This window comes from Capsicum annuum, chromosome 2 (genome assembly GCF_002878395.1).
Source record: "Capsicum annuum cultivar UCD-10X-F1 chromosome 2, UCD10Xv1.1, whole genome shotgun sequence".
NCBI lineage: Eukaryota > Viridiplantae > Streptophyta > Magnoliopsida > Solanales > Solanaceae > Capsicum > Capsicum annuum.
Window position 1 is genome coordinate 28,540,938 of NC_061112.1, and position 24,681 is coordinate 28,565,618.

The window sequence follows — 24,681 nt, forward strand, 5'->3', positions numbered from 1 at the left end:
AAGTTCATCGATTGTGAATGAAAGGTGTGGCTTTGGTGAAGGTTCCTTGGTGGAACTAAAACATTTGAGAAAGTCATTTGGGATGCGAAAGTGGACATGGAGTCTAATGATCGATGTTGGTTTTTTGTTCTGGATGAATTCGTGCATAGTGTTCTACAACACCTTTTTGTTTTCTAACTTAATTAGATGTCGGAATGAAAGAGTTGGTGTGTAAATCGTGCTTGGGGTAGGTGATGATCTTCTCATCTTGGCTTGTGTTCTTGTCCTCTGTTTTGGTAGGGGTAAGGTGTTATCTCGTGCTTATTATTACCTTTACCCGTTATTCAAGGACGAATGAATCCTAGTGAGGGAGACTAAAATATCCCAGAAATAGGACCCTTGAAAATTTCCAAAGTTTTGACCTTTTTGACTTGGTACGACTCAAGGGACTCATTCGTACCCTTGGTTACGAGTCTAGGGTGCCTAGGTTGTCCAATCCTACCCTATAAAGTAAGGATGGCTTAACGAGTGCCCAACATACGACTTCTTAGGCTACGGATCATATAGATGCATACGAGTGGTGTAAGGCCTAGTCGTATGTTTCCTAAGGCCTTGGTCTTGTGGAGTCTGACCTACATACGATTGGAGGATATGATTGAGGTTACCACTCATACCCTTTGGTAAGATTTAGGAATGGTAATTCGTATAGAAACCAGTAGGTAAGGTCAAGGTAAGGTTGGGGTACAAGTTGGGGTACCACTCGTACCCTTGGTTACAAATGGTAAGGAGAGTCATACCTGGACGAGAATTATTTTAATTTTTAAGTCAAGGGTAGTTTGGATATTTTCTACTCCTAAACCCTTATGTCCTCATGTTATATAACCCTATATGACCCTCCATAACATTTATTAAAGGATAAAAACACATCAAATACTCTCTCTAAAGATTGGAGGTTGGGGTTTCACAAGTGCTCTTCAAAAGGCTCACAGGTTAAGATTTCTTCCATGAATCTTCTTGTGTAAGGCATGTACTCCTTCCCTCATTGTTATTTCAAATTAAAGGCATGTGTATTGTGTTTTAAATGTTTGTTTATGAATCTTGAATTTCGAAATATTGTTGAGGGAATTTATGCATATGGTTTGGTATTAGTTTAAACTACGTTTATATATGTTTTTGGAAATGATTTGCATATGTGGTTGGTTGTTAGTTATGGTTTAACTAATGGGTCTTTATTAACCCTAATTATGGTGATTTACACATTGGTTTTGGTCTTGGTAAAGGTATGCCCTCAACATGTTTGATAAAATGCCTTAAAGAACATTTTTACTCTATTGTTGAACATGCATTGGAACTCTTGGTTGATTTGCCGGAGTGTATGGAAATCGAGATCATTAATTTTCATACCAAGGAGTCAAAAGTTGAACAAGTGAATTAAATATGGTTATATTCCTTAATATTATAGGAAATGTATGTTACAAGGTCACAATGAGCAAGAATATAAAACTCTTCACCCACAACTAAGACATGAGCTATCGGGGAAGGAGGAAAAAGAAGCAATTGCAGTTAATGGTAAAGTGGAGGCAACACCAATAAAGAAACAAGAATCAATAAATAAGCACCAAAGGCATTATCAGAGACACTAATGGAACCCTATTAGGAGAATGTTCTTCAATAAGGTTATCTGAGTGAAAAAGCAATCACACATGACAAAGGGGTTTGTAATATAAACCCTTTTGAAACATTAATGGTGGAAGGATAAGATCACACACAAGTTAATAATAATTTATTACACAACATATTGATACACAGGAAATTAATGATAAAGGGGACAGGACTGATAAGTAGAAAACCACCAATGACTGGACATCCAAGTTGATCAATGCTGAAGGCAAAGAGAAACAAGCATCATCACCAGTAGAAAGAACAGGCTTCACTGCAAAACAAAGAAAATTAGAGGATAAATTAGTACAAAATATTCAAGCAGAAGTGGAAATCATTTCAAGTAGCTTACCTAGGTTCAACACAGTTCTAGTCATTGATCAAAGCATCAACACTGAAAAAAATCAGTCAAGTGGTCAATACAATTATCAAGAAGAAGCTTCGTATGTGCTAAATAATAAGGTACAAAGTGAAGAACTGATAGAATGGAGGGAAACAGACAATAGAAATAAAACAAAGGATAATAAGTTAGTAATTGTGGATGTCCCCTAGCTATTGAAGAATCTATACCTTGGAGAAATGTTGAAAACCCATGATGTGCTTCATTGTATCCTAACCCACAATTTCCAAGAGGAGGTAGAAGTTAGTGGTCTACTGGAATCAGGGACAATAATGAAAACCACTGAGTAGTTAGAAGATCAGATTTTTCATGATGCTAATTTATCTCTAAGAGCTATTAAGAATGTTAAACTAGCTAAAAACAGAAAATGTAAGGAAAAAACAGAGCTTTCACAAACTGTTAGAATTCAACCATAAGATCTATTAAGTCGCAAAATGCTTTTCATACAGTACAGATGCGGCACAAATTTCATTAATTTGCTTTTATGGCATTGTTAGAACCTTTTCAACAAGTATAGAAATAGACTCCAAATGCCTTTAATGTTTCACAACTATAATGGCAAAATTTGGATGTTTGTGAATCATGGTTTTCTGCCACCTTGGTAAGCAAAAATGACCAGCAATTATCACTAATATTGTGCAACCAGTCTTCGGATATATCCTTCTCAGTAACTATTATTTATGCAAAGTGTGATATAAATTTGAGGTTGAACTTATGGGATAATTACATTTCTTTATTTAATGAAACCAGAAGACCATGGATTCTAGGTGAAGACTTTAATGCAATGTTGAGTAGGGAAGATAAGATATGAGGAATTCCTGTGACGGACGCTGATACAAAAGATTTTAATAATTTTGTTGGTGGCTGTGATGTTATGCAAATCCAACACAAAGATAGCCCTTTCACATGGTGGAATGGTAGAGTAGGAGATGGGTACATTTTTGAAAGACATGATAGGATCTTTTCTAATTCTAATTTTCAAGGGCTTTTCTCTCATTGGAGGTGGAGCGGTTACCTAGAGATGGATCAGATCATGAACCCCTATTACTTTGTTGAGAGAATAAAAATAGTAGAGTCCAAAAGCCTTTTAAATTTTTGAATTTCTTGATAGATAATGTTAATTTCAAAGAAGTGGTTGGGAACGACTAGGACTTAAGTTATACAGAGAATCCTTCTTTAAACTTTTAAAGGTAGATCAAACAGGTGAAAAAAGACCTCACTATATAGAGTAGACAGACAACAACAACAACAACAACAAACCCAGTGTATTCCCACCTAGTGGGGTCTGGGGGGGTAAGATGTACGCAGTCCATACCTCTACCTCTGATGAAGTAGAAAGGCTGTTTCCGATAGACCCCCGGCTCAAGGCACGAGATACCACACAAACACATAGTGCAGCACAGAAGCAGATTACATAACATAAATACGACACCCATAAGTAATATAAAGCAGAGGAAAGCAGGGGAAAGCACACAGATTCGTAATACAACATGGAACACGGAACACGGAATCATGACAAGAATAAAAACCCCACCAAGTAATTCCCTACACTAGCGACCCGAACTGGCCTTAATCCTCTGTCGTAATTCGCGTCCTCCAGACCTTCCTATCTAGGGTCATGTCCTCGGTGAGCTGTAACTGTTCCATGTCCCGCCTAACCACCTCACCCCAGTACTTCTTCGGCCTACCCCTACCCCGCCTAAAACCATCCAACGCTAGCCTCTCACACCTACGGACCGGGGCATCCATGCTCCTCCTCTTCACGTATCCGAACCATCTCAATCGTGCTTCCCGCATCTTGCACTCCACTGAAGTCACACCAACCTTCTCCCGGATAGTCTCATTCCGAACTCTATCCCCTCTAGTCAGTCCACACATCCAGCGCAACATCCGCATTTCTGCCACCTTCATTTTTTGGATGTGGGAGTTCTTAACTGGCCAACACTCCGCTCCATACAACAAGGCCGGACGGACTACCACCCTGTAGAATTTGCCTTTAAGCTTGGGCGGCACCTTCTTATCACACAGCACCCCCGACGCGAGTTTCCACTTCATCCATCCCGCCCCAATACGGTGCGAGACATTCTCATCAATCTCACCGTTTCTCTGGATCACGGACCCAAGATACTTGAACTTGTCCCTCTTACATACCTCCTAAGCTTCCAGCTTCACTACTACCTCATTCTCCCGCCTCACGTCATTAAACTTGCATTCCACATACTTTGTCTTGCTTCTGCTCACCCTGAACCCTTTAGACTCAAGAGTTCGCCTCCACACCTCTAATTTGTCATTCACACCCCCTCGAGTCTCATCTATCAGAACTACATCATCTGCAAAAAGCATACACCACGGCACCTCCCCTTGAATACGCCGCGTCAACACATCCATCACCAACGCAAATAAAAAGGGACTAAGAGTAGATCCCTGATGCAATCCTGTCAGGACAGTGAAATGCTCCGAGTCTCCTCCCGCCGTCCTCACCTGGGTTTTCGCTCCATTATACATATCCTTAATTACTCTGATATATGCCAGCGGTACCTCACTCACCTCCAAGCATCTCCAAAGCACCTCCCTGGGGACTTTGTCGTAAGCCTTCTCCAGGTCGATAAACACCATGTGCAGATCCTTCTTCCTCTCCCTATACTGCTCCACCAACCTCCGTACCTGGTGGATTGCCTCCGTCGTCGAGCGGCCGGGCATAAATCCGAACTGGTTCTCCGAAATAGACACTATCCGTCTCAGCCTCACCTCGACCACTCTCTCCCAGATCTTCATCGAGTGACTCAATAACTTAATCCCCCTATAGTTATCGCAACTCTGAATGTCCCCCTTATTCTTATAGAGAGGGATCATGGTACTCCACCTCCATGCCTCGGGCATCTTTGCCATCCTGAAAATTTCATTAAACAATCCAGTCAACCACCTTACACCAGCCTCTCCAACGAACTTCCAAAACTCCACCGGTATCTCATCCGGCCCCGTCGCCCTACCCCTTCGCATCCTGCGGACAGCCTGTCTAACCTCTTCTACCTTAAAACGTCTACAATAGCTAAAATTCCGACACTCCTCTGAGTGCTCCAGTTCCCCTAACACAATAACTCTATCCCCTTCGTCATTCAAGAGCCCATGACAATACAACTGCCATCTCTTCTTGATGTGGCCGTCCTCTACCAACACTCTACCGTCCTCCCCCTTAAAGCTCCTCACCTGATCGAGGTCACGACCCTTCCTCTCCCTAGCCTTAGCGAGTCTAAACAACTTTTTCTCCCCTCCTTTCCCCTGTAACCTGCATACAAGCTCTTAAAAGCGGTCGTCTTAGCAGCCGTGACTGCTGACTTCGCCTCCTTCCTCGCTAGCTTGTACTCTTTTCTGTACACCCGCTTCTCCTCTTCGTCCTTACTTTCCACCAACATAGCATACGCCCCTTTCTTGGTCCCCACTTTCTTCTCCACCTCTTTATTCCACCACCAATCCCCCCGATAGTGCCCGGCCCCTAGAAACACCCAACACCTCACTTGCATTCTCCCTGATGCACCTTGCCGCCCTGTCCCACATACTATCCACGTCCCCCCTACACTCTCACACCCCCATTCCCGCCAACCTCTCCCCTATCTCCCACGCATTCACTGGCGTCAGGCCGCCCCACTTAATTCTCGGTCTACCCTCCTTACTCCTCCTCTTTCTATTCTTCTTTATACCCAAATCCATAACCAAGAGCCTATGCTGGGTCGAAAGATTCTCACTCGGGATGACTTTACAGTCCTTACACAACGCCCTATCCCCTTTCCTAAGCAACAAAAAGTCAATCTGAGTCCTGGCTACCGCGCTTCAAAAGGTGATCAGGTGCTCGTCCTTCTTCGGGAAGCCCGAGTTCACCACCACCAGCCCAAAGGCCCTCGCAAACTCCAATAGGGTCGCCCCCTCTTCATTTCTCTCCCCAAAACCAAAACCACCATGTACATCCCCAAAGCCTCCCGGTAGTGCCCCGATGTGCCCGTTGAAATCCCCTGCTACAACAATCTTCTCCGAACTAGGCACGCCTCTCCCCACCTCCTCCAAAGCCTCCCAAAACCGCGTTTTCTCCTCCCCCTCCGATCCCACTTGCGGCGCATAAGCACTACACACGTTCAGGGTAAACCCCCGAATGACCAACTTAATAGTCATCAACCTATCGTTGATCCTCTTCACCTCCACTACCTGACCTCTAAGCTCTTCATCTACTAAGATGACAACTCCATTCCTACGCCTGTCGCTCCCAGAGTACCACAGCTTGTAACCATCCACATCCCTAGCCTTAGACCCTACCCACTTGGTCTTTTGGACACACGCAATGTTGATCCTCCTCTTCCTAAGAATATTCACGAGCTCTATGGACTTACCCTGAAGGGTCCCTATATTCCAAGACCTAACCCTCAGCCTACCGTCCCGCCCTCCACTGCCCTCCCCCCCGCCCCGCGGCCAAACCTTGGCCTCCTTCCCACTCCCGCCCTCTCTTCATCCCCTGCCCCCACCACGGCCCCACGCCCCAACCCCCTCGGACATGACCCTATCCACCCATTACCACCCACAGCCACAACTACACGAAAGTATAAAAAAATATACAGATATACACGGTGGTAGTATCAAAGCAGCAGCAACAAAGAAATACAAGGCTCACACAAATTCAAAGGAATACTCCCGAAACAAAACTATACTCAATAATGGAATATGCAATACTGAAATAGTACTAAGAATGGAATATGCAATAATGAAATACAATGAAATATGAAATAACGAAAATAACAAAGGTTAGAGGTCACCGGATTACGCTTGGGGCTGCAGCTGCTGGAGACGGAGCGGCGGGTGGCGGCTGGGGACCGGGCGGCGGCTGGCTGGGGACCGGGTGGCGGCTGGGGGGAGGGATGGGCTGGTGTACCCTGCCGGGGAGGGGGTACAGGCAGGACAGGTAAGGGTGGGGTGGGGGTCTGCACAACCGGAGGGGGCGGGGAGGGGGGGACCGGCTTGGAACCGGCGGTCGGCGCCGGAGGGTGGCGGGGAGCGGCGACGGGATCGGCGCCGCAGACCGGAGGTCAGTGCCGGCGGTGGAGTCGGATCGGCGCCGAAGGACAGCGGCGGCGCCGGGGACCGGGGACCGGTGCGGGAGAGAGGGAGAGAGGGTCGGCGCCGGAGGTCGGTGCCGGAGGTCGGCGCCGGAGCCGGAGGTTGGGCCCGGAGGTTGGGTCGGGTCGGCGCCGACGGTCGGCTACGGCGACGGGGGCCGGTGACCGGAGCTAGCGAAAGAGGGGGTAGGGAGGAAGAGAGAGAGCCGTTAGAGAGAGATGAGAGCCGTTAGAGATATGTACCAGGATTATCCCATCATAGAGTAGACAGACATACGAGGATATTTTTTAGCAAATTCTAATTAGGAAGGAGATTGCAATAATTAAAGAAAAGTTATTTGAATAGATTCCATCTTAAGAGAATAGAGTGGTAATGCAAGGGCCAAAGTAGAGTATATCAGATATCTACATTTGGAGAAAAGTTACTGGAAGTATAAAGCAAGGTATGATTGGTTTAAAAATGGGGATAGAAACACAAGATTTTTCCACAGCATTGTCAAAAGGAGAAGAAGTAAGATGAAAGTTAGGTGAATTATTTATGAGCAGGGCTGTTAGACTGAGTATAGCAGATGCAGCAATTGCTCATTATCAAAAAAAATTTACTCAAGAGAGAGATGAATCTGACTTTTCACTCTTACAACACATTCCAGATTAAGTTACAACAGATGAGGAAAATGGATCTCTAGAAGCTTTTCTAAATAAAACTAAAATAAGATATACTATTTTTAGATTTAAAGGGGGTAGTTCTGCTAGGCCAGATGGATTATTAGGAAGATATTTCCAAGTTTGTTGAGATATTATGGGTATTGATGTGACTAGAATGGTGAGAGATTTTCTTACAGGTAATACCCTTCCTAGATCCATTACTCACACTAACCTTGTCCTCATTCCTAAAAATAACATTGTCTAATCTTTTTAAGACCTGAGGCCAATTAGTCTCAGTAACTTTGTTAATAAGTTACTTTCTAGAATTGTGCACGATAGGTTGGAGAATATCCTTCCCAAATTGATTTCTCCCAATCAATCGGGCTTTGTTAAAAGAGAGGAGAATTATAGAGAATGTATTGTTAGCTCAGGAATTGATTACAACTATCCCTGAACTAATTAAAATCGTATTTTTGACTATCTTAGTGCCTATGTGGCACATACGTGGATATTCAGTGTGTTGTTACATATATGTGCCAAATAGGCACTAAGATTGTCAAAAATATAATTTTAATTAGTCCATGGGGAGGAGGGGTAATAAAACCCTTTAAGTTTGAGTGTGTCTCAGCAATTTCGATTATAGTCCAGAGGTGAAAGAGAGTATTTTCTTAAAGTTGAAATGTAGTTTTTTTCAAAAAATACATTTTTAAAAAAACACTTTTTAAAAACTTGACCAAACACTAATTTCTTCTCAATAGTACTTTTAAATTTATTGTCTAAACACAAATTACTTCTCACCATAAGTATTTTTTGAAAAATATTTTTCAAAATAAGCTGATTTTAGAAGTTTGACCAAATAGACTATTGGTTTAATTGGATATGGAGTTAAGGAAACAAAAGGTGACTTTTGAATCTTGTGATAGTAAATTAAAGATATGTGAAGTCCTCTATCTTGTAATCTTAAATTTATCATATAGAATGTTCAAATTAAAAATAGTACCAAATATAGAAAACAACACCCTTTTTCTAATTTGGAATAGACCAAAAGAAAGAAGACACTTAAATTGAGATGGAAAGAGGATTAAATATACCTAACCTTTTCTAATAATTGAATATAAAATAAATATGTTAAATATAATTACGTTTATTATTTATAGACAACTGAACATGCAGTATGAAATCATGACATGAAATCAAATTTATATGAACTTGATGTTTTGTTTGGACAAGAAATTTGGATTTTTTAATTTCTATTTTTTTTCTTATAAACATGAATATCTATAAATTGTGAAAACTATCAAACTCTTTTTCAATTCTTATACAATCTTACCAGATTTCTGAAAAATGATTGATGATAGTTATAGAAACAAAAAAAAGTTACGCCTAAAACCAAAAAAATATGTCTCTTTCTTTGTCACAACATTCCTTTTCCTTCCACCATCAATCTCATCTTCTTCCCCAATAACACCACCAGAAAGCTACAATTCATTACATGTTCACTTTATCATCACTGATAACTCATTATCAATTGAGCAAAAATTTATAACGAAATATAATACACTACCACAAAACCTTTCTAAGAAATGCATTATTAATTTATTGAACTTTAGTTCAATAAAAAATAAAATCAAACATGAGTTGTAGTTTACTATTCTTTAATAGAATTCTCCCACATAATACATATAATCTGTTCATTGCACATGCATTTCCCATTTTACTTTTTTGGTGGGTAAATATAAACATATCTCTTTATAAATCATAAGATCGAGAAATAATCTTTATATTATAGATTATCCAAAACTAGGGGTATTGATGATACAGTTTAGGTTGTTGTTTTTTTTAATTAAGAGGAAACTAAATTAATTAGATGGTTTTAAAAATGTTAAAATTAAAACAAAATGTTATCAACGTATCTATTGTATATTGAATATCTATTTCTTTGGAGAAAAATTAGGAATCCTAAATTTGTATTCTATTCCTCAAGACAATAAGAAGTCTTTCCTCTTCTCCATACAATATTCTTCATATTCTTATTTTGTAACAAATTATCAGCATGAGACTCTACCATATCAAGATATTATTTAGAAGGCTAAGGGTTATTTTTCCTTCTCTCTTCTATATGGTTAATCTTACAAAACTTCAGTTCATTGCTTTTGAAGGTTTGGTTAAGAAAAAAATTTCATGGGTATTGAATGCTGAAATTTATTTGGATGCAATATGTCTTGGAGACACCATGAAGGATAAAAATAAAACATCAAGCTAATGTTCTAAAGCAATGATATTCTTGTGTCAACACCTTGACGAAACTTTGAAAATTGAACTTCTTATCTCAAGGATCCACTCGATTTGTGCAATATCTTGAAAGAAAGATATGACTACCTGAAGTTGGTAGTCCTCCCATAAGTTGGTGTGATTGAATCCATCTAAGGCCACAAGACTTTAAGTCTATCCGTGTGTACAATTCTGCTACATTTATAATTACTTCTCAATTAAAACTATATGGAGATATGATTAGTAATTTTGATATAATGGAAAGTTGTTCTCCATCTTTGATGTCTCGAACATGCTCCTGCAATAATAATATCGAGAGTAACATTTTAAGAAGTATTTCAAACTAATTTCTCATCTTTTGGAGCAACAATATCGAGAGTAAGGTTTCAAGAAGTATTTCAAACTAATTTCTCATATTTTTATGGATGAACAATATAATGATTTGCTAATAAAAAATTATGAGAACCTACTATTGGCTCTCCACTGGTCATCCCCTGAAGTGAATAAGGTATATGCCACCATCCTAGGTATAGAAAAGATTGTGGCTCTTGTCGTGCTCTTAATCATGGTCAAGGAAGAATTTTTTTACATGATATTAATAATTCATCAAAGAAAAATCACCATCATAAGGTAAAAAGAAGGATGAGAAGTACAATGATCAAGTGGCTCAGAAAGTACATGCTTTCGATGTGGTGGAAGAGGACATTTGGCATGTGACTATTTACCATAAAAATGATAGAAACTGACTTAACAAAATAAGAACAAAACAAAATAAAAAGATAAGAAAGAAAAATTTAAAATAAATTGACAAAATAGAGAGGAAATCCAAGCAACTCAAATGTATATTACCTAAGAACCTCAACAATTACACCTACACTAAGCACTAATCTCTAGGATGACCTTGAGAAAATCAAATTTTCCTTGTAAACCAACGTTTCTAAGAAAATATCAACCAAAAGCTTATACCAAGCTCACATACTCTCAAGTGTTTCATAATAGTGATACACCATGGACTTACGAAACTTAAAACTATGAAAATACAAGCACAGGGGTATTCTTATATGGATATGATGTGGTTTTGTGGTATTTGTAGGTCAAATCAGTTTGGAGAAGTAAAGTTTTGATTTTAGGGAAGGACATTAGACAAGACATCCTACAATTGTAGAATCTGACTACGATCATCCCATAGATGTCATGGGTTGAATCACAAAGTTGACATACAGGTGTTCTCTAGACAAAAACATCCAATAATCGAATATAGATGCTATGATTATGAGAGAGATCATGGGAAAAAGTTTTAGATAACAAGATTTTAGGTATTAGGTATGAAGAAGAACAAGAGATCACTTTCTACAACCATATCATGATGCCATAAGCCTGTACTGAAGATCATGGAAGAAGTGTTCTACAAAGTGAAAAATCAAAGATAGAAGCTGTGAGATGATGTCATAATCGTACTAGGAACCACAAGGTCATACTGAGCATCGTACTAGTGAAGATCTAAAAGATCAAATTTTTTAGGAGTCTACCTACAAACGCGAAAGACAATCGTGGTATCTAGCCACTATCGTACCTTTATTGGTCCAACGTGCAGACTCAATAAATCTGATTACTATTATTTGAAGTATTAACATTGATCTTCAGGGTTTTAATTCAAAGTGAGATTAGTAATTTTCATCTTATTCTTGTTGTTAATCATTATGATTTTTTCTCAGAATTGTTATTGCGTGCTTGCAATTTTGAGTAGCTAAATACCATAACTAGGATTGTGGAAATCATGACAAAATTAATGAAGTAGTGTTCAAAGTACCAAGTGATTCTCAAAGGGTATTTAAGCTTGTATTATTGTTATCTTTTGTTTGATTTCTTTTTAACAGTTTTAGATATTTAAGCTCACTTTATCTTTACTCTAGATGAGTGGATGAGTAACAGATGGGAAAAAGGAATAAAGAAGACTTGGAGCTATCAAACTCTATTTAATTAGACTTGAGCTAGTAAATAAGATAGACTAACATGTGATCAATGATAAGTGTTAGTAATTCAAAACCCATGAGTCATTAATTTATAACTAGGAATAGTCATCTAATAGGGATGTAAAGTCATTTAGATGAACATAGCCTATCGATTCTGCATACCAAGTACCAGAAGAGATCACTATTCACAAAGAACCTATGGATTTATAACGTTATTATGGAAAAAATCCTAGTGCCTCTATCATATTGAGTACAACTCCAATGAAATCGGTAATTGATGCCATTGGAATTCTGATTTACAAAACCCCCCTCTTCACTAAAGCTTATTTACTAATCGCTTAGATAAATACTTGATAGAGATTTTGACTTATTCATCGTGGAATTGAATCCAACCTTTGTTGGATTCTATATTTTACAATGACCACTTTATAGTTTATTACAATGTGTAATTTTGGCAACATTAAATTTTGACACCATTGCCAAAAAATACGATTACGAAGTTGATTGATTATTTTTGTCGGGCTATTGATTTCTATTTAATAATTTTACTTTTTTATTATTTCTTAGATGCACACCGATGCATGCCCAATACTTAGAGTCAAGACAATTCATTAATTTAGCTTGATCTAGAAATTAAAAGAACTCTGAGAGCTAGAAGAAGAACGATTAATGAAAGAGTTTATACTGAAGGGTTCTAAACCAAGGGTTGGAAAACCCAAGAGTTTAGGAAAATATAGAGCAAACATATACTCAATTAATGGCTGATGAGAATGCAAGATATAAAACTGCCAGACAGGTAGCAAGGGAAGAAAAGGATAGACAGGATAAAGCAGACTAACTAAATGCACTTGAGGGACAAGAAAGGCAGAGAAGGAAATAAGTATCTTCCTTAGTTTGATGATATAGAACATAATCTAGACTATTTAGAGCTGGTTGAGAAAGTAGCTATTATTCCACCAGCATTGTCTCCAGGAACTAAGTTTGACACCACCAGTGCTAGGGTACAGTTGTTGAACTAAAAAAGGGTATTTACAGGACTTGCTATTGCTAATGCAAATCTCTAAGTGATGAACTTAGAGGCATTTGCAATTCCTACAATTTACCTGGAGTGAGCCAAGAGGTTGTTAGACTATAATTATTTTCTTTCTCTTTGATGGGGTCATGTGTCGTGAACGTACGACACTTTAGATACTTAAAATGATAAATATTTGCAAGTATAAGGGTATTCTTATGTGGATATAATGGGGTTTTGGGTGTTTGTAGGACACATAGGTTTGAAAGATTAGAGCACTGGATTTTGGATGTATCAAATAACCCCTGTCATGATCATGGAACCTGACCATGGTCGTACTCAGGCATCATAAGAAGAAACAGAGGATGACTCTCAAGAGATGATTAGATAAAAGCTCCCTAAGATCGTAGGTTGATGTCACGATCATACAACTTGATCATAGAAATTACTAACTTGAAGCAAGGCTACACGATCTAAGTAAGAAGTAGATTAGATGACTGGATCCCATAACCATACCTAAAAATAATGGTCATAGTATGGTGTCATAGAAGGAAGATTCAAAAAACAAGTCTGCAAGAGTTGAAGTTTAGAGGATCAAATGACCCTATTGTACGATCGTAAGTAAACTATACACAGTAATATTGAGGATTGTAACACAGAAAACCTAAAGTTGAGCAAGCCCAAGAGAAAACCATGGGCACCAAGGATGATCATGATAGCTTCCACTTGTTCGAGATGACCGACATAGAAATCCTATTATGTTTAGCTTGGGTTTATTTTTGCCTATATATACTCGTATTTGTTATTTTGTATTAGTTTATATTCTTACATCATCGTAAGGGTTCTAAGGCACATTCTTGGTTTTGGAATTACATACATCAACTTTTAGGATTTTATATCAAAGTGAGATGTTAGAGTTTTTCATATTTTTATTTTAAGTTCATAATTATTTTTTCGCATCAGAATTTATCTAGAATTCTTGCAATTATGACTAGAAAAAAACCACAAGTAGGATTGAACCATAACAGATTAACAAAGTAGGATTTGTAGTATGAAGTAGTTCTTAATCGTTGTTAATACATGTATTATTATTCCTTGGGTGTGATTTTCCTTTAGCAGTGTACAACGTTAGAACTTGCCTTATCCTTACCCAAAATAAAAGAGAGAGTACTGATAGGAAGAACAAAATAAACAATAGATACTTGGAGCTACCAACCTCTACTTAATAGCTTGAGTCGATAATTTAGGATAGCTATCTGGGACCCAAGATAGGGGTTAGTAAAGCAGGCTCAAGAGAAGAGAAATCCCAGATAGGGGTTAGTAAATCAAGCTCAAGAGAAGAGAAAATTTACTTGAGGAATTACTTAGACAAGAGCGTAAAGTTGTTCTAAGTATACATAACCTATCAATTATACATATCGAACATTTAGAGTGATTATGAAATATGAAAAAACAATGGAGTTATAACGTTATTGGGGAACATGGTCCTAATGCCCCTCTCATACTAATAACAAATACAACAAATCAACAACTGTTACTACTAAAATATTTACTTATCAGATCCCCCTCAACTATACGTTGATTGATATTTTGACCTATTATATATGGGATCGACCCCAACCTTGATTGGGTTATATTTTTTACAGTGGCTACTTTATATTTCATTGCAAGGTATAATTTGGGCGACATCAAATTTTGGTGTTGTTGTTCACACCCAATTTTGACCTGGGGTCCCAATACTCTTTGTAGGATGCTATTTTATCAAAATTATTTAATTTTAAATCTTATTATTTTTTATACATTATTTTTGTATCAGACAGATATTGACGTGTCACACTCATGATTTTAAAAAATGTATAAATTATTTTATTACTTTTTATTATCAGTTTTTACAATTTATTAATTAAAAGATGACATTTTACAAAATTTTATTAAATTATTCGTAAATGAGCACAATCACAATTTACAAATGCATTTTCTTTTATTATTTTTTTTTTTTATAATGTTTTACGTAACATAAATATTATAGGCGTAGTTATTTTAATAACGACATCTTATTGTTTCTATTATTAGATTTATTAAAATAGCAGTGCTAAGTCAATTTAATTATCTTCTCAAACTTAATTAAATTTTAGCCATTGTTTGAACCCAATTAATGATAATTTTAGCCTAATTTAGTCAGTTTATTACAATTCTAGCCTAAATTGTACCCAATTAAATTTAATTTCAATTCAATTGTGACCCAATTTTAAATATCCTATACTTTCAATCTCAGTCGTTGATCAAAAAGTAATCTACGACTGAGATTAAATTTTTTCCTTTGTTTCTTTTTAATCCTTAACAACAAAACCCTACTCCCCATTTTCGTTTTTTACAGCCGCCTACCCCTCCTCTCTCTATAGACCCTTTATCTCTCTATTTTCTCTCTCTTAAAAGGACCCCGTCATTGCCGTCTGGTCTGGAAAATAGTCGCCGCCAATCGCCTCCATCTGTCCTTCTTCTGCTGCAGCCAGTAGCCATTGGCCGTTGAGAATGCTCCACCATCAAGCTTCTCCAGTCCGCTGCTCTGATGCAAAATAATCGGTGACCAACCCGCCGCCAACCGTCTTCTCCTTTGTTCTCCCTTCTAATTGCCGGTGAAACCCAATTCTGGCAGAGCAGCCAAGCCTACGCCGCCGCATCCAATCCAATCAAGCCACCTACTGCCATCACTGTCTAAAACTTTCGAATACACGATGAATTTATGAAGTTTATCTTGGGTTTGTTTTCTCTTTAAATGCTTGTCTTAATCTTTCTATCCTACTCCATTTCTTAGAAATATTCTTAATCGATGATGTGTTGCTTTATTTTTTACCCGATTTCATCAATTGTATGTTTGTTTAATTATCTAGATTGATATACACAAAACCTCCAAATTGGGATAGGTCTCGTACTAGCCCTAATTTGAATTTGATGTTAATTTCTTATCATCTCTCAGTCAAAATATGTATGCATGATTGTCGGTCTAGTATTGTTAAAAGCCCCAATGTTCATCAATCTTGGGCTTTAAATTGGGTACTGATTTGTCTAGCATTGTGTTCGCATGTATCAAATGAAGTTATTAGTAAATTAATTTGATAGTTATGCTTATGTTATGTGATTAAAGATTGATCTTTAATTGATTCACCCTCCTAATTGGAATAACTCGATATTTAGTTAATTTTGGGAGGTTTTAACTTGGTTATTTTACTCTCTTTATATGATAGCTCTGTTACTTAGATAATTAAGGTAATTGCATAATTCGTGTGATTGAGAATATATCTGTAGTTGATTTGTTTAATTTTGAATATATTGATAGCTTCCTTATGGTAAGATATTGTGTGTATTTGAATAAATGGTATGAGTTTATTTATGGTAGCTAAGTATATTTTTTCTCCATTTAATTGATTTAGTTTAATAATCCAAATATTTTATTTTCTTTTCTAACTTCCGTTGATTGATTTTTTCACATTTCTTCCTTTCTAACTCTTTAGCAATTCTACTATATAAACAACACCCTTTATTATTATTTGGGGCACACCTCTTATCATTCACTCTTACTTTCTCTACAAAAAATCTTTATTGACTTCTACACTCTTGTACACAAAGTGCTAAGTTTTACTTGCTGCAACTTTGAGAGACTGTTGGTCCTTGCTTGCTGTTACATATTGTTGTCTACTTTGGAAAGTTTCAATTTTTTTTGTCATTGTGCTGTAATCGGTTAGTTTTCTCTAGTCATATATTTGTTTCTTTTATAGCATTCTATATGAGTGTGTTTTTGATTACTTAAAATGATTGATGTCACAAACCCCTTATTCGTTATGTATCACTATGACTTATTGTGTTCACATGAGTATTTTCTTTTGCTGACGTGATATGTTTTCTTTCTTATTTAGAAAGTGAGTGTTTGTACATTGTTTTAGTGTTGTTATATATGAATACTAAACAATCTTTGGACATCTCATAACCCCATTAGCATGAGCCAGCCTAGGACCCTGGAGATCCTTAGGATTTCGACAGTGCCAGGGGTTGGTTTTGTGTCACCAAGGAGATATTTTGAATTCGGAATGTGTTTTTGGTGTTTTCCTTGCGCTCACAGATTAAAGACGAGCGGTTAGACAAAACAGAGTTGCCATGAATTTGAGGGTCGCCGAGGGTTATCCAATCTAACCCCTTAGAATTTCTTTTAATTCATTCATTGTTGGTTTATAATAATTTATTGTACGAACATTGACACATAGTGAAAATTGGGGACTGCTTGGGGCGGGGTTTTATGTGTTTTTTGTGCTACATGAATCACTTAGGAAAACAAACTAGGATTCGTTAATCAATTGGTTGTTTAGGAAAATCTAATTTAAGACTTATTTTAATCACCTAGAGATCATGTTTTAGGAGTTTAATTAACGTTCGCATTATTAATTACGTTGGAATACGCCAATTTAATTTAAGACATGTTTATTTACTTTTGACTTGTTTAGCAAAGCTTTGAAAAATTACAAAAATAAGATTTAAACACTTTAAATCACATTCCCAATATGAAATTATCTGCGGTATGCCTCATTTCAATCTTTATTTTTTTCCTACTTTGTTTATGCAAATATTTAAAAAACACAACATTAACTATTAACATTTTTGTCAAAAATCATGGTTTAATTCTTTTTTTCTTTTTTGCAACTTGAATAGGACAATGTCTTTTTAAAACTACTAATTACATAAATACTATCTCCTAACCTATAGTTAGTGGGAAAGTAAAGAGGAATTAAGAGGTCTAATTCCTATGTTTTAAACTAAGCCAACACATCCCCGCAAATATCACTCACCAAAGTTTTTTTGAAGATCATGTGTATCTATACATTGATAAATATTTTTGTGTATTATCAAACTTTCACTTGTCTTTAAAAATTATATTACTATTATTTTAACTTAAGACCAACCTCCAGTCAAAATTGTTGCTAAGTTAAAAGGGCGCGATTAGTAATATCGTGACATCTTTTCTATAAAAGCAACAAACATTTTATTCAAACAACTTTATTCAAATTGGAAATGATTTACTTTATTAAGTCAATTAATTTTTTTTAGAATATTTTATGTCTCTTAATTTAATATAAATATTTTGTTATAATCATGTCACTTCTCTCTTCTTTCTCGTCTCTCTTATGTGTTTGATTGATTTTAATCACTTAGATAATCAACAATTAGAAATAATGAAAATAACATGTGTTTACTTATTAATTATTTTATCACTTAGTTAACATTTTAGTTAATAAAACATGAGACTTTTATTTGAGAACATACAATCCCCACGTAAAGTACGAATTCGGTCAGGAACCACCTTTGAGGACCTCGAAAGGTGCCTAACACCTTTCTTTCGAAGCAATTTGAACCCTTACCCAAATATCTGGTGAACTAAGACAAAACAACAAAATAGGTTCATAGTTGGCCTAGACCAGTGCCCTAACGCACCTTAATATGTTAGGTGGTGTCTCTTCACAATCACCTTAATATGTTAGGTGGTGTCTCTTCACAATCTCCTTCTAAACAATCTCAAAAAGATTGGTCATGTCAAATCCCGCTTTTCGTGAGAAAAATAGGGTGCGACAGAATGACGACTCTGCTAGGGATCTTAGGTTCTAACCATTACGAGTTTGTGTTTTATATGGGATTCTATTGTATGCCTGAATTTTATTTTTGATTTTTGATTATGACTTTTCTTGATTATTGTTGGTTTATTTTTTCACATGTTATTCCTTTTCCTTCCCCTTTTATGTTTCTTCATATTTGTTCATGCCTATCATTTCCCTCCTTCTTCCTTTTGTTAACTATATGTTTTGATATTTATTGCTTTTATGTTGCTAAGCATGTTATTAAATTTTGCTATATGCTACGTGCTACTGCTTTATATAATAGGCATTCCGCTCATACTTTCCTCCAGTTGGAACTTCTTTCATTTTTGTTTTATGAACGATTGAATGGTAGCACATATGTTTTTTCCTAAAATACCCTTCAGGAAATGCCTTGTGGATCGGTCGATCAGCAGTGCATCGATAGTCATAAGCTCTCCCACTCTCGAGTTGTCCACTCGAGGGAACCATGTAATAAACCCACTCTTGTCCTGTATTCAATCGCACTGCAAAAGACACTTAGTGGGCTAATAAATATAAGTAAGGATATGGAAGGACAGGTTCCTAACCATGAGGCATGATCATCTCAACAATCCAAAATGAATAAGTCATCCAAATCAAGGGAAGAAGACAAAAATAAAATTGAGGACTTGAACTTTCCATCATATGATGGGTCTGGAAACCCTCATTCCTACTTGAAAGAGTACCTTGAAGAACTAGCGGTTATAGGGAAAAGTGATGGTCTAAAAGGAAACTCTCAAACATAATTCCATTTCATACTAGAGACCCTTGACTTATACAAGATGATTTATGGAAGAGTTCTTGGTCTTTAAGTCTCTAGATGATCACACTTGAAACCCTAGCCTCCAATTCATGTTGAATGAGTTTTAAGAGAGTATTTGGAATGTTTTGGTCTTTCAGATAAGTGTTTAGGAGGCCACAATACATTATATAGTGAGGGGACTTAAGGATTTTTGGGGTGGGAAATATCCATAGAGCCCTTGACTTAAAAACTGAAAAGTGACTTCCTAGGTGGGTACGACTCACTTAGCTCAACCGTACCCTAGGGTACGAGTGGTACCCTAAATCGTACTCTAGGTCTCACTAAGGACCCCTATACTAACAAAGGTACGACCATGTGTTCATGACTCATACCTAAGTGTACGGATGGTACCCGAAACCATATCCCCAAATCATACCCAAGATAGTTTCATCGAGGTCAAGCTTAACACTCTATACGACTAGGTAGTGTATGACTCATACGCTAATATACAATCATAGAGAGGCTAGGGGATATCTTGGATAATGTGTAACCCTACAACACTGCCTAGTATACGAGTAAGGGGTCACTAAGTTGTATCCAAGGGTACGACTGTACCCTGGAGTTGTACCTAGTCCTGAAGCTCAACTAAGGGAATTTTCTCTGGATCCAAAGCCTAGGTGTTTCAATTCTCCCCCACTTGGATCATTCATCCTTGAATGATGAGAAAGGCAAGAACAATCATGTGATAACACATTATTTCACATCAAACTAACTATTAACCATGTTAGAACAAAAAGACACACAACAAGGATGAAACATATGCCATGATCATTATTAATCAACCATTCATTCAATTGACACAGGGACTCTAACCCAATGTCTATCAAAACACTTGGTTAATTCACAATTTAGAGACTTGAACCCATGGCCTATCAAATACATAAATCAAGTTACGAAGATTAACACATACCTTAATCACGAGTTTCCAAAATGGGAAACAAATGTGGATAGTTGGACTTTATGTCCTCTTCCGCCTCCTAAGTAGCTTTCTAAGACTTTTAGTTTCTCCATAGAACCTTCATCAAAGGCACCTCTTTGGTTCGTAACCCACAAATTTTTCAATCTATGATCCTCACCGGGACCTCCTCATAGGAAAAAGAGTCTGAAATACCAACAACCTCTAAAGAAAGAACCAATGAAGGATTACCCATACACTTTTGGAACATGGACACATGGAGTACCAGATGGATGGAACTCAAACTAGAGGGTAACTCCAACTCATAGGCGACATTACCAAATTTCTTCAAAATTAAGTAGGGACCAACATATCAAGGGCTCAACTTTCCCCTTTTACCAAACTACTTTACTCCCTTCATGGGAGATACCTTCAAGAATACCAAATCACCAATATTAAACTCTAAATCCAAACGTCTCACACCCGCAAAGGACTTTTGGGGATTTGGAGCGGCTTTCAACCTATCATGACTTAACTTCACTTTTTCCAAGGTTTGATGAATCAAACCGGGGCAAAAAACTTACCGTCTCAACCTTATATGGCCCTATAGGAGATCGACAACTCCTACCATATAATAGAGTAGTAACTATTATTATAAGCAAACTTAATAAGGGAAAATGGTCATACCAACTACCACCATAATCAACCACACAAGCACGCAACATATCTTCCAATATTTAGATAGTCCTCTCCGCTTATCCATCCATTTGTGGGTGGAAGGAAGTACTAAGGTATACCTTACTGACCAAACCTTTCTGAAACAACTTCCAAAAATACAAGGAGAATGGAGTACCATGATCCATAATAATAGAAATTGGAGCACAATACGATTTTACAATCTTCGCAAGATACAGCTTAGCATAATCCTCCACCAAATAACTAGTTCACACCAGCAAGAAATAAGCAGACTTGATAATTCTATCCACAATAACCCAAATAGAATGACATTGATTCCAAGATCGGGGAAGACCAGTGATGAAATACATATTAATCACTTTCCATTTTTATTTGGGCAACTTTATCTCTTGATACAAACCACCGAGCCTTAAGTGATCAACTTTGACTTGTTGACACACCATACATTTAGCCATATAGCTATCTATATCTCACTTCATATCATTCCACCAAAAAAACTCCCTAAGATCATGATACACTTTGTAGAATCAGGACGAATAGCATACTGAGACCCATAAGCCTTGACCATAATCCTTTCCCTCAATATATCGGCATCAGGAATACATAGCCTACCTTGGCACCTCAAGATGCCATCATATATTGTATAGTCACTTATACTCAGTAGGTATGATAGGCCGATTGAGCAAAGAAAAAAATAAAGCATACAAAATAAACAATACGGGCACGTCACCTGCAACTAAAAAATATCCCATAATGGTAGCCCACACCGTCTCTACTAACATTTCTGTAATATTTATATACACCATAGCAACAGAAAAGAGAAATATAAGTAGGCAGGTACCACATACACGAATATAAAGGAAAAAATACACATAGGTAGGTATCACATCAAGAAAATAAATACATCATAAAAATATACAAATTAAAAACAAATACAATGGAGATGATGATGATAATGATATTGATAATGATGATGATGATGCCTGAGGTTGTCACACAACCTCCGTATACACCTACAAAGCTAAAGCTTCCTGATATAGGACCCATGAGGGGTTTGCCAATTCGTATACAACCAATATCTTTAACTCTTACCTGACACATACTTCGATAGAGAGTTTTAAGGATGTCATAGTTTCTATCAAAAAAAGCCAGTGTTTTTAATATTTTAGTATTTCTATGGTGGTATCAATGTCTCATGAATGCATATAATATGAGGATTTAATGATCACAACCAACCAGAATAAGTATTTTAATAACCAACCTATGTACCAACCAAGTGAGCCAATAATCCACTTAATATTTCCAATCATCCATGAAATCCAACATGAATAATATGCCAAAAGAGTAAAATACATCAAAATACACCATTGATACTACATTAGGCTTTTTCATTAGACAAGATACAACTAATTTCACAGACATAAGACCAACAATATCATATAAGACCCCACCCGGTCACAAATAACAATTAATATTCCAAACCACTAAATAATATCAATATATAAGCCCTCACCAGGCACAACACTATAATATATTCATTTTCATGAATAGTTCCCACACCCTTAACATGATTTTTTATCAATTTTAGCTACTCAACCCAGTCTGAAGAAAGTTAAGCCAAAACCTACCTTAAATGCCGAAAACCCAATTTGGAAGCCTTCAATTTGAAGTCTTACTCCTCATGAACGGACTCAAAATATACTAAAATATAGAAATATAGAATCTATGTTTTAAAATAAAGCCAACAACACCCATATTGTCTATCGTCAAGTTAGGGTCAAAATGAACCCCCAAAATGGATTTTCAGAAAAAAGAGCAAAATTGTAATTTTATTTTGAAAATATGTTTTCCATATATTTAGGAGTCTAGCGTTAAAAATCCCAGAAAAATGAGTTAAAAACAAGGTTCAAATTAAAGAAAAAATTCTTTTCTAGTTTTACTGATAAAAGTCTTTGAAATCCATTTTAAAATCTAGAACTGAAGTTGTTTTGAAGATAAAATCAAAAGAAAAAAATGATAATTATAAGGTTAGAAACTCAGTCAATTAAAAATAGGTTGAAATAGGGGTTTAAATCAATGAAATTCAATTTTTAAGCCTTCCGAGCTAAAATCCTTATTTTTTACTTTTTATTCTGAATTTAGAATAAGAATTAAAGGATGATATTGAAGAAAAGTAGTTGAAATCGGTGTTATGGAGTTTAACAAAGATTAAAAGTGGAAAAAATTTCTCAAAATCACAAAACCCTAAGATCTAAGTCTCAAAACTAGTAAAAAATAGAAAAAATAAGGTATATATTGTCCCGGCATCACATACGTGAACAAGTGTCGTATACACAATACCTGGCCTATTGGTGGTATTGCTATCGCGACCTAGTCCTTGCATATGTATGACTTAAGATTGTGGTTGAGATGTCATATATACGACACTTACGCTGATCTATCGAGTAGCGTACGTGATCAGCCACTCACCGTTGTAATGGTACTAGCACCAGCTGGAGACTTCGAGAATCTTAAGTTTCCGCAGACCCCTCGGAACTCATCCAGAACCTCGTGAATGCAATCGAGATATTCTACCCTATCAAATTCAATGTTTTAAACTCAATGGTGATATTATATTTTCAAAAAATTATCATTTTCACAAAGTTAACCCTCGAGACCCAATTTTACAACTTTTCAAATCGAGGGTCGAAATAAGATTTAAAATCCATAAAATTAGACTAACCATGGTACCATCCTAAAATCGATGTTTTGAATCTATTGGGACAGTCCGTTTTGCTATCCAATGCACAGATCAACAAATGGTGATTGAAGTCAACTATAAGGCATTCAAGCCACCAGAAACTATAATATCACATAAATCATATCGAAACATATTGATAATTATGCCAAAAATCTCCACACCCCAAAAATTCCACAACGCAACCACGGTGAGGGTTAAAATAATTAAATCAAACATAAATAAATATTTTATATAAATCATCAAAGATCAGGTCATTATACTTATAAATATGATTGCATATTTGGCTTATAGTATAGTTATTGGCATGACTTAATAGATATTGTGTTGGTATGGCTTATGGATATGGTTATTAGTATGACCTATGGATATGACTCTTGGTTCGGTGTATAGATATGAGGAAAGGGATGGTTTATTGATATGGTTATTTGATATAGTTTATTGATATAATTGTTGAGATAGTTTATTGATATGACTTATTGCTATGGTTCATTAATACAATTTATAAATATGAGTTTTGGTTCAAGCCCATAATTAATGATGATATTTATAATAAGAGTTTTGGTTCAAGTCTGGCAAATGACGTTATGATAATGATACTATTAGGATGTTAAGATGATAATGGTATGAGCTCATGTTCAAGTCCAACAATTGATGATGATATTTATAATATGAGTTCCAATTCAAGTCTGGCAAATGATGTTTTAATGATGATACTATTAGGGATGTTAAGATGATTATGATATGAGTTTCGATTTAATCCTAAAATTAAAAGTTGGGTATGATATGATGCGGTATGTATGGTCTAATGGTTATAGATGATATTCAATAGAATTATGGACCTTCAATCATT

At 36.6% G+C, this 24,681-nt stretch overlaps 1 long non-coding RNA gene across 2 annotated transcripts in view; it reads right to left on the reverse strand.

Annotated features, from left to right (window-relative positions):
- Positions 1 to 1,569: 1,569 nt before the first annotated feature.
- Positions 1,570 to 24,681, reverse strand: part of LOC107858460 — a 30,548-nt gene continuing 7,436 nt past the window's right edge. Inside the window, exons 2-4 of one of the 2 annotated variants that reach the window (XR_007051445.1) lie at positions 2,209 to 2,250; positions 1,991 to 2,032; positions 1,570 to 1,912 (exon numbers count right to left, since the gene is read on the reverse strand). This is a non-coding gene — a long non-coding RNA (uncharacterized LOC107858460). Of the gene's footprint in view, positions 1,913 to 1,990; positions 2,033 to 2,208; positions 4,637 to 24,681 lie in introns of those variants that run through there. The other variant, XR_001670998.2, reaches the window with a different exon arrangement.